At 47.0% G+C, this 12,259-nt stretch overlaps 1 protein-coding gene across 3 annotated transcripts in view; it reads left to right on the forward strand.

Moving 5' to 3' along the window:
• The first annotated feature begins 5,774 nt into the window (after positions 1-5,774).
• Positions 5,775-12,259, forward strand: part of LOC129842353 (neurocalcin-delta A) — a 136,377-nt gene continuing 129,892 nt past the window's right edge. For 2 of the 3 annotated variants that reach the window (XM_055910876.1, XM_055910879.1), the window contains exon 1: positions 5,775-5,993. The gene's annotated coding sequence lies outside the window, so the exon portion shown is untranslated. Of the gene's footprint in view, positions 5,994-6,204; positions 6,280-12,259 lie in introns of those variants that run through there. The other variant, XM_055910877.1, reaches the window with a different exon arrangement.

Below are 12,259 nucleotides of genomic sequence, written 5' to 3' on the forward strand. Positions count from 1 at the left end.
TGGGAGGAGGATGGGGAGAGAGAGGACAGGAGGATGGGAGGAGAATGGGGAGAGAGAGGACAGGAGGATGGGAGGAGAATGGGGAGAGAGAGGACAGGAGGATGGGAGGAGAATGGGGAGAGAGAGGACAGGAGGATGGGAGGAGAATGGGGAGAGAGAGGACAGGAGGATGGGATGAGAATGGGGAGAGAGAGGACAGGAGGATGGGAGGAGAATGGGGAGAGAGAGGACAGGAGGATGGGAGGAGAATGGGGAGAGAGAGGACAGGAGGAGGGAGGAGAATGGGGAGAGAGAGGACAGGAGAATGGAGGAGAATGGGGAGAGAGAGGACATGAGGAGGGAGGAGAATGGGGAGAGAGAGGACAGGAGGAGGGAGGAGAATGGGGAGAGAGAGGACAGGAGGATGGAAGAGAATGGGGAGAGAGAGGACAGGAGGATGGGAGGAGAATGGGGAAAGAGAGGACAGGAGGATGGGAGGATGGGAGGAGAATGGGGAGAGAGAGGACAGGAGGATGAGAGGATGGGAGGAGAATGGGGAGAGAGAGGACAGGAGGAGGGAGGAGAATGGGGAGAGAGAGGACAGGAGGATGGAGGAGAATGGGGAAAGAGAGGACAGGAGGATGGAGGAGAATGGGGATAGAGAGGACAGGAGGATGGGAGGATGGGAGGAGAATGGGGAGAGAGAGGACAGGAGGAGGGAGGAGAATGGGGAGAGAGAGGACAGGAGGATGGGAGGAGAATGGGGAGAGAGAGGACAGGAGGATGGAGGAGAATGGGGAAAGAGAGGACAGGAGGATGGGAGGAGATTGGGGAGAGAGAGGACAGGAGGATGGGAGGAGAATGGGGAAAGAGAGGACAGGAGGATGGGAGGAGAATGGGGAAAGAGAGGACAGGAGGATGGGAGGAGAATGGGGAGAGAGAGGACAGGAGGATGGGAGGAGAATGAGGAGAGAGAGGACTGGAGGATGGAGGAGAATGGGGAGAGAGAGGACAGGAGGATGGGAGGAGAATGGGGAGAGAGAAGACAGGAGGATGGGAGGAGAATGGGGAGAGAGAGGACAGGAGGATGGGAGGAGAATGGGGAGAGAGAGGACAGGAGGATGGGAGGAGAATAGGGAGAGAGAGGACAGGAGGATGGGAGGAGAATGGGGAGAGAGAGGACAGGAGGATGGGAGGAGAATGGGGAGAGAGAGGACAGGAGGATGGGAGGATGGGAGGAGAATGGGGAATCGGAGGACAGGAGGATGGGAGGAGAATGGGGAGAGAGAGGACAGGAGGATGGGTGGATGGGAGGAGAATGGGGAGAGAGAGGACAGGAGGATGGAGGAGAATGGGGAGAGAGAGGACAGGAGGATGGGAGGATGGGAGGAGAATGGGGAGAGAGAGGACAGGAGGATGGGAGGATGGGAGGAGAATGGGGAGAGAGAGGACAGGAGGATGGAGGAGAATGGGGAGAGAGAGGACAGGAGGATGGGAGGAGAATGGGGAGAGAGAGGACAGGAGGATGGGAGGAGAATGGGGAGAGAGAGGACAGGAGGATGGGAGGAGAATGGATAGAGAGGACAGGAGGATGGGAGGAGAATTGGGAGAGAGAGGACTGGAGGATGGGAGGAGAATGGGGAGAGAGAGGACAGGAGAATGGGGGGAGAGAGGACAGGAGGATGGGAGGAGAATGGGGAGAGAGAGGACAGGAGGATGGGAGGAGAATGGGGAGAGAGAGGACAGGAGGATGGGAGGAGAATGGGGAGAGAGAGGACAGGAGAATGGGAGGAGAATGGGGAGAGAGAGGACAGGAGGATGGAAGGACAGGAGGATGGGAGGAGAATGGGGAGAGAGAGGACAGGAGGATGGGAGGAGAATGGGGAGAGAGAGGACAGGAGGATGGGAGGAGAATGGGGAGAGAAAGGACATGAGGATGGGAGGAGAATGGATAGAGAGGACAGGAGGATGGGAGGAGAATGGGGAGAGAGAGGACTGGAGGATGGGGAGAGAGAGGACAGGAGGATGGGAGGAGAATGGATAGAGAGGACAGGAGGATGGGAGGAGAATGGGGAGAGAGAGGACAGGAGGATGGGAGGAGAATGGGGAGAGAGAGGACAGGAGGATGGGAGGATGGAGGAGAGAGAGGACAGGAAGATGGGAGGAGAATGGGGAGAGAGAGGACAGGAGGATGGAGGAGAATGGGGAGAGAGAGGACTGGAGGATGGAGGAGAATGGGGAGAGAGAGGACAGGAGGATGGGAGGAGAATGGGGAGAGAGAGGACAGGAGAATGGGAGGAGAATGGGGAGAGAGAGGACAGGAGGATGGGAGGAGAATGGGGAGAGAGAGGACAGGAGGATGGGAGGAGAATGGGGAGAGAGAGGACAATCTATGGAACCAGCTATATAACCAGCTATAGAACCAGCTATAGAGACAGCTATGGAACAAGCTATGGAACCAGCTATAGAGCCAGCTATAGAACCAGCTATAGAACCAGCTATAGAACCAGCAATAGAACCAGCTATAGAACCAGCTATAGAACCAGCAATAGAACCAGATATAGAGCCAGCTATAGAGCCAGCTATAGAACCAGCTATAGAGACAGCTATGGAACAAGCTATGGAACCAGCTATAGAGCCAGCTATATAACCAGCTATAGAACCAGCTATAGAACCAGCAATAGAACCAGCTATAGAGCCAGCTATAGAACCAGCTATAGAACCAGCTGTAGACCCAGCTATAGAACCAGCTATAGAGACAGCTATGGAACAAGCTATGGAACCAGCTATAGACCCAGCTATAGAGCCAGCTATATAACCAGCTATAGAACCAGCAATAGAACCAGAAATAGAACCAGCTATAGAGCCAGCTATAGAGCCAGCTATAGAACCAGCTATAGAACCAGCTATAGAACCAGCTATAGAACCAGAAATAGAACCAGCTATAGAGCCAATTATAGAGCCAGCTATAGAACCAGCTATAGAGACAGCTATTGAACAAGCTATGGAACCAGCTATAGAGCCAGCTATATAACCAGCTATAGAACCAGCTATAGAACCAGTTATAGAACCAGCTATAGAACCAGGTATAGAACAAGCTATAGAACCAGGTATAGAACCAGCTATAGAACCAGCTATAGAACCAGCTATAGAACCAGGTATAGAACCAGCTATAGAACCAGCTATAGAACCAGGTATAGAACCAGCTATAGAACCAGCTATAGAACCAGCTATAGAACCAGCTATAGAACCAGGTATAGAACCAGCTATAGAACCAGCTATAGAACCAGGTATAGAACAAGCTATAGAACCAGGTATAGAACCAGCTATAGAACAAGCTATAGAACCAGCTACAGAACCAGCTATAGAACCAGCTATAGAACCAGCTATAGAACCAGCTATAGAACCAGCTATAGAACCAGCTATAGAACCAGCTATAGAACCAGGTATAGAACCAGCTATAGAACCAGCTATAGAACCAGGTATAGAACAAGCTATAGAACCAGCTATAGAACCAGCTATAGAACCAGGTATTGAACCAGCTATAGAACCAGCTATAGAACCAGGTATAGAACAAGCTATAGAACCAGCTATAGAGCCAGCTATAGAACCAGCTATAGAACCAGCTATAGAACCAGGTATAGAACCAGCTATAGAACCACCTATAGAACCAGCTATAGAACCAGCTATAGAACCAGCTATAGAACCAGGTATAGAACCAGCTATAGAACCAGATATAGAACCAGCTATAGAACCAGCTATAGAACTAGGTATAGAACCAGCTATATTGTGATGTGTGTCAAATCAAAGACAGAAAAAGTCTTAAATAAATATTATGTTTAATATTAAGGTTTTTGTCTTTTTTTTTTTTCATTTTTAAATTTTTTAAACACAATTCTCAGGTATTTTCCTTTTCCTGCATCACTTGAATGTAGTATTAGGGAATAATTAGCGAGCAAATATTTAGGCAGTAACAGAGCTGTAGTCTGTAGTCCGCCCCCCCCCCCAAAAAAATAAACAATTTAATCAGCAAAACCAGAACTCTGGCTATTGTTTCATTGGTATGATCCACATGCATCAATTGTTGAGGGGACAGACTACAGTATATGGGATCATTTGGGTTAATGTAAATGAATGGATTACCCTTCCCCCTTCACACACACTAATAAATCATCCATCTGCATTTATTTATCTGTAATCCAGAACACAATATGATCATCTCGTGCTGCTTCCATTCATTCCATGTCCAGGATTTTCTTCAAATAAAAACACAAATCTGTATCCATTACGTTGCTGCATTACCCCCCCTTAGTAAAACTCACCTCAGACCATTCCCAGAGACCCACGTTGTGAGATAAGACGTACAGTATTGTGTGGATGTGTTGGAGTCTAGTTCATCCTATATGAGGTACGGAGGTAGGTGCATATCAGTGGTGGCTAGTGGGAGGGGGCAATAGGAGGACGGGTTCAGTTTGATGTGTTCTAATACCATCCAGTGAGCACTTCCTCCTATAGTTCCTCCCACCAGCCTCCTCTGGTGCACATCACGTTATCATCTTTGGGTACGTCGTTAGAGAAAGTAGCATAGTACTTTATCACCGTCTGCTGGTCAAAGAAAAAAGGACGATCCTGTAGTGTATCACATCAACCGCTAGAGGGAAGCAGGACACCATTCAATCACAGAGAGACCCATTTACATTTACATTTAAGTCATTTAGCAGAAGCTCTTATCCAGAGCGACTTACAAATTGGTGCATTCACCTTATGACATCCAGTGGAACAGCCACTTTACAATAGTGCATCTAAATCTTTTAAGGGGGGGGGGGGGTTAGAAGGATTACTTTATCCTATCCTAGGTATTCCTTAAAGAGGTGGGGTTTCAGGTGTCTCCGGAAGGTGGTGATGGACTCCGCTGTCCTGGCGTCGTGAGGGAGTTTGTTCCACCATTGGGGTGCCAGAGCAGCGAACAGTTTTGACTGGGCTGAGCGGGACCCGTCCGCACCGAGCGACATACTGGGAAGGAACTGCCACCTGCGTCATAGTTGACCGGAAGTCAAGCCGCACTGGGAACCAGATTTGAAATGGTATATAATTGAATACATGGAGCAGAGTGGGTGTTTTTTTGTTGTCGCGGTGAAGTAAAATGATGTTGTTGCTCACCAGTGTTGCCTAAAGAAGTAACAACGATAAAACGGAGCCTAATTGCTTTCAAACTGCACAGATGTGAGGTTTGTTTCTCTATAGAAGCACTGGTCCTCTTACATTTATGTTCCAGGTTTCATATCATATTTAAGGGCATATCGGATGGTCTGCTCCTCCTATAATAGTAACGCCAACCAGGGTTACTATAAGATTGAAATGGTCGGAAAAACTATGAAATAGCTTCCCAATACCGTCTGATGTATATATTTAATGTATGAAATGAATGGTGACCACAACCCTTCCAGAAAGTACAAATAAATCGTGTTTAAATGCGATTTTATCCACATCTTCAATGTATTTCATTTCAAAGTTGTTTTACTTTCTGGGTTATAGTGACGCATCTGGCAATGCCTTCCTTCTCTGTAAAAGCTCAAAGTGCTTTCTGGAAAACTGGGAACTCGGAAACATACGTCGTTCAATCGTGACGTCAGTGAGTTCCCGATTTAGAATTTAGAATTGGACGACGGTTTGAAACGATTTTCCCCTGTCGGAGATATTTTTTTTCTTCCGAGTTCCCATTTTGTCGTGAACGTCGGAATTCGGAGATTTGCGAGTTTCCAGTTGTTTTGAACGCGGCATAAGTACAAACCCTCCGATGTGACGTCACCAATACGAGGCGTCCAACTTTTTTCATGGCCATGCAAACTACACGAGTTGGCAACACTCAGATGTGTCACTTTTGTAAAGCCACATGCTTTGTGTTCTGTTGAAGTGTGTTTTTCCTCCCCAGTTCCCGAAGAGTTGGCTCTTTGACGAAGACGTGTCGCGTTCAATCCACAGTGACTTTTCGTACGTTCTCAGAATTTCAACTGGTGAGTCTGATTTTAGTTTTCTCCGACCTAGCTAACATTAGCACGCTTTTCATTTGGCAACAGTCAAAACACACGTAGCTAAAGTTGTTTATTTCCATGATAACTCACAATTTTGAGTAACGTTATTATTTTTATTTTTTTAACTATCTGGCTACTTGCTAACGGTACTAGCTAGCTGGCTAACGAACTACTGTTAACGGTAGCTAGCTCTGCTTGTTATATCCATGTAACGAAGACGCTGTTCTCAGCCGCTCTCTTTATGTGTTGATAATGTGATATGAAATGGGTAAGTTAGAGCAGAAATGGTTAGTTAACAGGTTGTATGTCTGGCTGGGTAGTGTGAGTAGTGTAACTAGTTAGCCACAGTGAAATGGGTAAGTTAGAGCAGAAATGGTTAACTAACAGGTTGTATGTCTGGCTGGGTAGTGTGAGTAGTGTAACTAGTTAGCCACAGTGAAATGGGTAAGTTAGAGCAGAAATGGTCAGCTAACAGGTTGTATGTCTGGCTGGGTAGTGTGAGTAGTGTAACTAGTTAGCCACAGTGAAATGGGTAAGTTAGAGCAGAAATGGTTAACTAACAGGTTGTATGTCTGGCTGGGTAGTGTGAGTAGTGTAACTAGTTAGCCACAGTGAAATGGGTAAGTTAGAGCAGAAATGGTTAACTAACAGGTTGTATGTCTGGCTGGGTAGTGTGAGTAGTGTAACTAGTTAGCCACAGTGAAATGGGTAAGTTAGAGCAGAAATGGTCAGCTAACAGGTTGTATGTCTGGCTGGGTAGTGTGAGTAGTGTAACTAGTTAGCCACAGTGAAATGGGTAAGTTAGAGCAGAAATGGTTAACTAACAGGTTGTATGTCTGGCTGGGTAGTGTGAGTAGTGTAACTAGTTAGCCACAGTGAAATGGGTAAGTTAGAGCAGAAATGGTTAACTAACAGGTTGTATGTCTGGCTGGGTAGTGTGAGTAGTGTAACTAGTTAGCCACAGTGAAATGGGTAAGTTAGAGCAGAAATGGTTAACTAACAGGTTGTATGTCTGGCTGGGTAGTGTGAGTAGTGTAACTAGTTAGCCACAGTGAAATGGGTAAGTTAGAGCAGAAATGGTCAGCTAACAGGTTGTATGTCTGGCTGGGTAGTGTGAGTAGTGTAACTAGTTAGCCACAGTGAAATGGGTAAGTTAGAGCAGAAATGGTTAACTAACAGGTTGTATGTCTGGCTGGGTAGTGTGAGTAGTGTAACTAGTTAGCCACAGTGAAATGGGTAAGTTAGAGCAGAAATGGTTAACTAACAGGTTGTATGTCTGGCTGGGTAGTGTGAGTAGTGTAACTAGTTAGCCACAGTGAAATGGGTAAGTTAGAGCAGAAATGGTTAGTTAACAGGTTGTATGTCTGGCTGGGTAGTGTGAGTAGTGTAACTAGTTAGCCACAGTGAAATGGGTAAGTTAGAGCAGAAATGGTTAACTAACAGGTTGTATGTCTGGCTGGGTAGTGTGAGTAGTGTAACTAGTTAGCCACAGTGAAATGGGTAAGTTAGAGCAGAAATGGTCAGCTAACAGGTTGTATGTCTGGCTGGGTAGTGTGAGTAGTGTAACTAGTTAGCCACAGTGAAATGGGTAAGTTAGAGCAGAAATGGTTAACTAACAGGTTGTATGTCTGGCTGGGTAGTGTGAGTAGTGTAACTAGTTAGCCACAGTGAAATGGGTAAGTTAGAGCAGAAATGGTTAACTAACAGGTTGTATGTCTGGCTGGGTAGTGTGAGTAGTGTAACTAGTTAGCCACAGTGAAATGGGTAAGTTAGAGCAGAAATGGTCAGCTAACAGGTTGTATGTCTGGCTGGGTAGTGTGAGTAGTGTAACTAGTTAGCCACAGTGAAATGGGTAAGTTAGAGCAGAAATGGTTAACTAACAGGTTGTATGTCTGGCTGGGTAGTGTGAGTAGTGTAACTAGTTAGCCACAGTGAAATGGGTAAGTTAGAGCAGAAATGGTTAACTAACAGGTTGTATGTCTGGCTGGGTAGTGTGAGTAGTGTAACTAGTTAGCCACAGTGAAATGGGTAAGTTAGAGCAGAAATGGTTAACTAACAGGTTGTATGTCTGGCTGGGTAGTGTGAGTAGTGTAACTAGTTAGCCACAGTGAAATGGGTAAGTTAGAGCAGAAATGGTCAGCTAACAGGTTGTATGTCTGGCTGGGTAGTGTGAGTAGTGTAACTAGTTAGCCACAGTGAAATGGGTAAGTTAGAGCAGAAATGGTTAACTAACAGGTTGTATGTCTGGCTGGGTAGTGTGAGTAGTGTAACTAGTTAGCCACAGTGAAATGGGTAAGTTAGAGCAGAAATGGTTAACTAACAGGTTGTATGTCTGGCTGGGTAGTGTGAGTAGTGTAACTAGTTAGCCACAGTGAAATGGGTAAGTTAGAGCAGAAATGGTTAGTTAACAGGTTGTATGTCTGGCTGGGTAGTGTGAGTAGTAGTGTAACTAGTTAGCCACAGTGAAATGGGTAAGTTAGAGCAGAAATGGTTAACTAACAGGTTGTATGTCTGGCTGGGTAGTGTGAGTAGTGTAACTAGTTAGCCACAGTGAAATGGGTAAGTTAGAGCAGAAATGGTCAGCTAACAGGTTGTATGTCTGGCTGGGTAGTGTGAGTAGTGTAACTAGTTAGCCACAGTGAAATGGGTAAGTTAGAGCAGAAATGGTTAACTAACAGGTTGTATGTCTGGCTGGGTAGTGTGAGTAGTGTAACTAGTTAGCCACAGTGAACGGGTAAGTTAGAGCAGAAATGGTTAACTAACAGGTTGTATGTCTGGCTGGGTAGTGTGAGTAGTGTAACTAGTTAGCCACAGTGAAATGGGTAAGTTAGAGCAGAAATGGTTAGTTAACAGGTTGTATGTCTGGCTGGGTAGTGTGAGTAGTGTAACTAGTTAGCCACAGTGAAATGGGTAAGTTAGAGCAGAAATGGTTAACAGGTTGTATGTCTGGCTGGGTAGTGTGAGTAGTAGTGTAACTAGTTAGCCACAGTGAAATGGGTAAGTTAGAGCAGAGGCTGTATGTCTGGCTGGGTAGTGTGAGTAGTAGTGTAACTAGTTAGCCACAGTGAAACGGGTAAATAACCTGAGGCGTTGACTGAGTCGAGACAGGCTGTCCAAACACATCCATTCACCAACAGCTGGTTGGGACTGCTATTCAGATAACGTTATTTATTACCAAGTTGTCAGTTTTATAAAGTACTTAACTAACAATACTTTAAAGTACTACTTGGCTAAGTCGTTTTTGGGGGGGTATCTGTACTTTAATTGTAGATGTTTTTTTACAACTTTTACTCCACTACATTCCTAAAGAAACGAAGTACTTTTTACTCCTTAACGTCACATTTTTAACGCTTATTAGTGTAACAGTATAAACTTTACGTCGTCCCCTCGCCCCGACATGGGCGCGAACCAGGGAACCTCTGCACACATCAACAACAGTCGCCCACGAAGCGTCGTTACCCATCGCTCCACAAAAGCCGCGGCCCTTGCAGAGCAAGTGACGTAACTGATTGACTTTTTGAACATCTTGGCATAGTTCTGTTATAATCTCCACCCGGCACAGCCAGAAGAGGACTGGCCACCCCTCATAGCCTGGTTCCTCTCTAGGTTTCTTCCTAGGTTTTGGCCTTTCTAGGGAGTTTTTCCTAGCCACCGTGCTTCTACACCTGCATTACTAGCTGTTTGGGGTTTTAGGCTGGGTTTCTGTACAGCACTTCGAGATATTAGCTGATGTACGAAGGGCTATATAAAATAAAATTGATTGATTGATTGATTGATTGAAATGCTACTAGCGCGTACCCGCTAACTAGCTAGCCATTTCACATCCGTTACATTAGCAGGACAAGAAACACGGTCCAACTCCTGCACTTATCAGGAAAACGTCCCTGGTCATCCTACTGCCTCTGGTCTGGAGGACTCACTAAACAGAGAACATCCCTGGTCATCCCTACTGCCTCTGATCTGGAGGACTCACTAAACAGAGAACATCCCTGGTCATCTCTACTGCCTCTGATCTGGAGGACTCACTAAACAGAGAACATCTCTGGTCATCCCTACTGCCTCTGATCTGGAGGACTCACTAAACAGAGAACATCCCTGGTCATCCTACTGCCTCTGGTCTGGCTGACTCACTAAACAGAGAACATCCCTGGTCATCTCTACTGCCTCTGATCTGGAGGACTCACTAAACAGAGAACGTCCCTAGTCATCCTACTGCCTCTGGTCTGGAGGACTCACTAAACAGAGAACATCCCTGGTCCTCCCTACTGCCTCTGATCTGGAGGACTCACTAAACAGAGAACATCCCTGGTCATCCTTACTGCCTCTGATCTGGAGGACTCACTAAACAGAGAACATCCCTGGTCATCCCTACTGCCTCTGATCTGGAGGACTCACTAAACAGAGAACATCCCTGGTCATCCCTACTGCCTCTGATCTGGAGGACTCACTAACCAGAGAACATCCCTGGTCATCCCTACTGCCTCTGATCTGGAGGACTCACTAAACAGAGAACATCCCTGGTCATCCCTACTGCCTCTGGTCTGGAGGACTCACTAAACAGAGAACATCCCTAGTCATCCCTACTGCCTCTGGTCTGGAGGACTCACTAAACAGAGAACATCCCTGGTCATCCCTACTGCCTCTGATCTGGAGGACTCACTAAACAGAGAACGTCCCTGGTCATCCCTACTGCCTCTGATCTGGAGGACTCACTAAACAGAGAACATCCCTGGTCATCCCTACTGCCTCTGATCTGGAGGACTCACTAAACAGAGAACATCCCTGGTCATCCCTACTGCCTCTGATCTGGAGGACTCACTAAACAGAGAACATCCCTGGTCATCCCTACTGCCTCTGATCTGGAGGACTCACTAAACAGAGAACGTCCCTGGTCATCCCTACTGCCTCTGATCTGGAGGACTCACTAAACAGAGAACATCCCTGGTCATCCCTACTGCCTCTGATCTGGAGGACTCACTAAACAGAGAACATCCCTGGTCATCCCTACTGCCTCTGATCTGGAGGACTCACTAAACAGAGAACGTCCCTGGTCATCCCTACTGCCTCTGGTCTGGAGGACTCACTAAACAGAGAACGTCCCTGGTCATCCCTACTGCCTCTGGTCTGGAGGACTCACTAAACAGAGAACATCCCTGGTCATCCCTACTGCCTCTGATCTGGAGGACTCACTAAACAGAGAACATCCCTGGTCATCCCTACTGCCTCTGATCTGGAGGACTCACTAAACAGAGAACATCCCTGGTCATCCCTACTGCCTCTGATCTGGTGGACTCACTAAACAGAGAACATCCCTGGTCATCCCTACTGCCTCTGATCTGGAGGACTCACTAAACAGAGAACATCCCTGGTCATCCCTACTGCCTCTGATCTGGAGGACTCACTAAACAGAGAACATCCCTGGTCATCCCTACTGCCTCTGATCTGGAGGACTCACTAAACAGAGAACATCCCTGGTCATCTACTGCCTCTGATCTGGAGGACTCACTAAACAGAGAACATCCCTGGTCATCCCTACTGCCTCTGATCTGGGGGACTCACTAAACAGAGAACATCCCTGGTCATCCCTACTGCCTCTGATCTGGAGGACTCACTAAACAGAGAACATCCCTGGTCATCCCTACTGCCTCTGATCTGGTGGACTCACTAAACAGAGAACATCCCTGGTCATCCCTACTGCCTCTGATCTGGAGGACTCACTAAACAGAGAACATCCCTGGTCATCTCTACTGACTCTGATCTGGAGGACTCACTAAACAGAGAACATCCCCGGTCATCCCTACTGCCTCTGATCTGGAGGACTCACTAAACAGAGAACATCCCTGGTCGTCCTTACTGCATCTGATCTGGAGGACTCACTAAACAGAGAACATCCCTGGTCATCCCTACTGCCTCTGATCTGGAGGACTCACTAAACAGAGAACATCCCTGGTCATCCCTACTGCCTCTGATCTGGAGGACTCACTAAACAGAGAACATCCCTGGTCCTCCCTACTGCCTCTGATCTGGAGGACTCACTAAACAGAGAACATCCCTGGTCATCCCTACTGCCTCTGATCTGGAGGACTCACTAAACAGAGAACATCCCTGGTCATCCTACTGCCTCTGGTCTGGCTGACTCACTAAACAGAGAACATCCCTGGTCATCCCTACTGCCTCTGGTCTGGCTGACTCACTAAACAGAGAACATCCCTAGTCATCCCTACTGCCTCTGGTCTGGAGGACTCACT

The sequence above is a fragment of the Salvelinus fontinalis genome, unplaced genomic scaffold (genome assembly GCF_029448725.1).
Source record: "Salvelinus fontinalis isolate EN_2023a unplaced genomic scaffold, ASM2944872v1 scaffold_0035, whole genome shotgun sequence".
Taxonomy (NCBI): Eukaryota; Metazoa; Chordata; class Actinopteri; order Salmoniformes; family Salmonidae; genus Salvelinus; species Salvelinus fontinalis.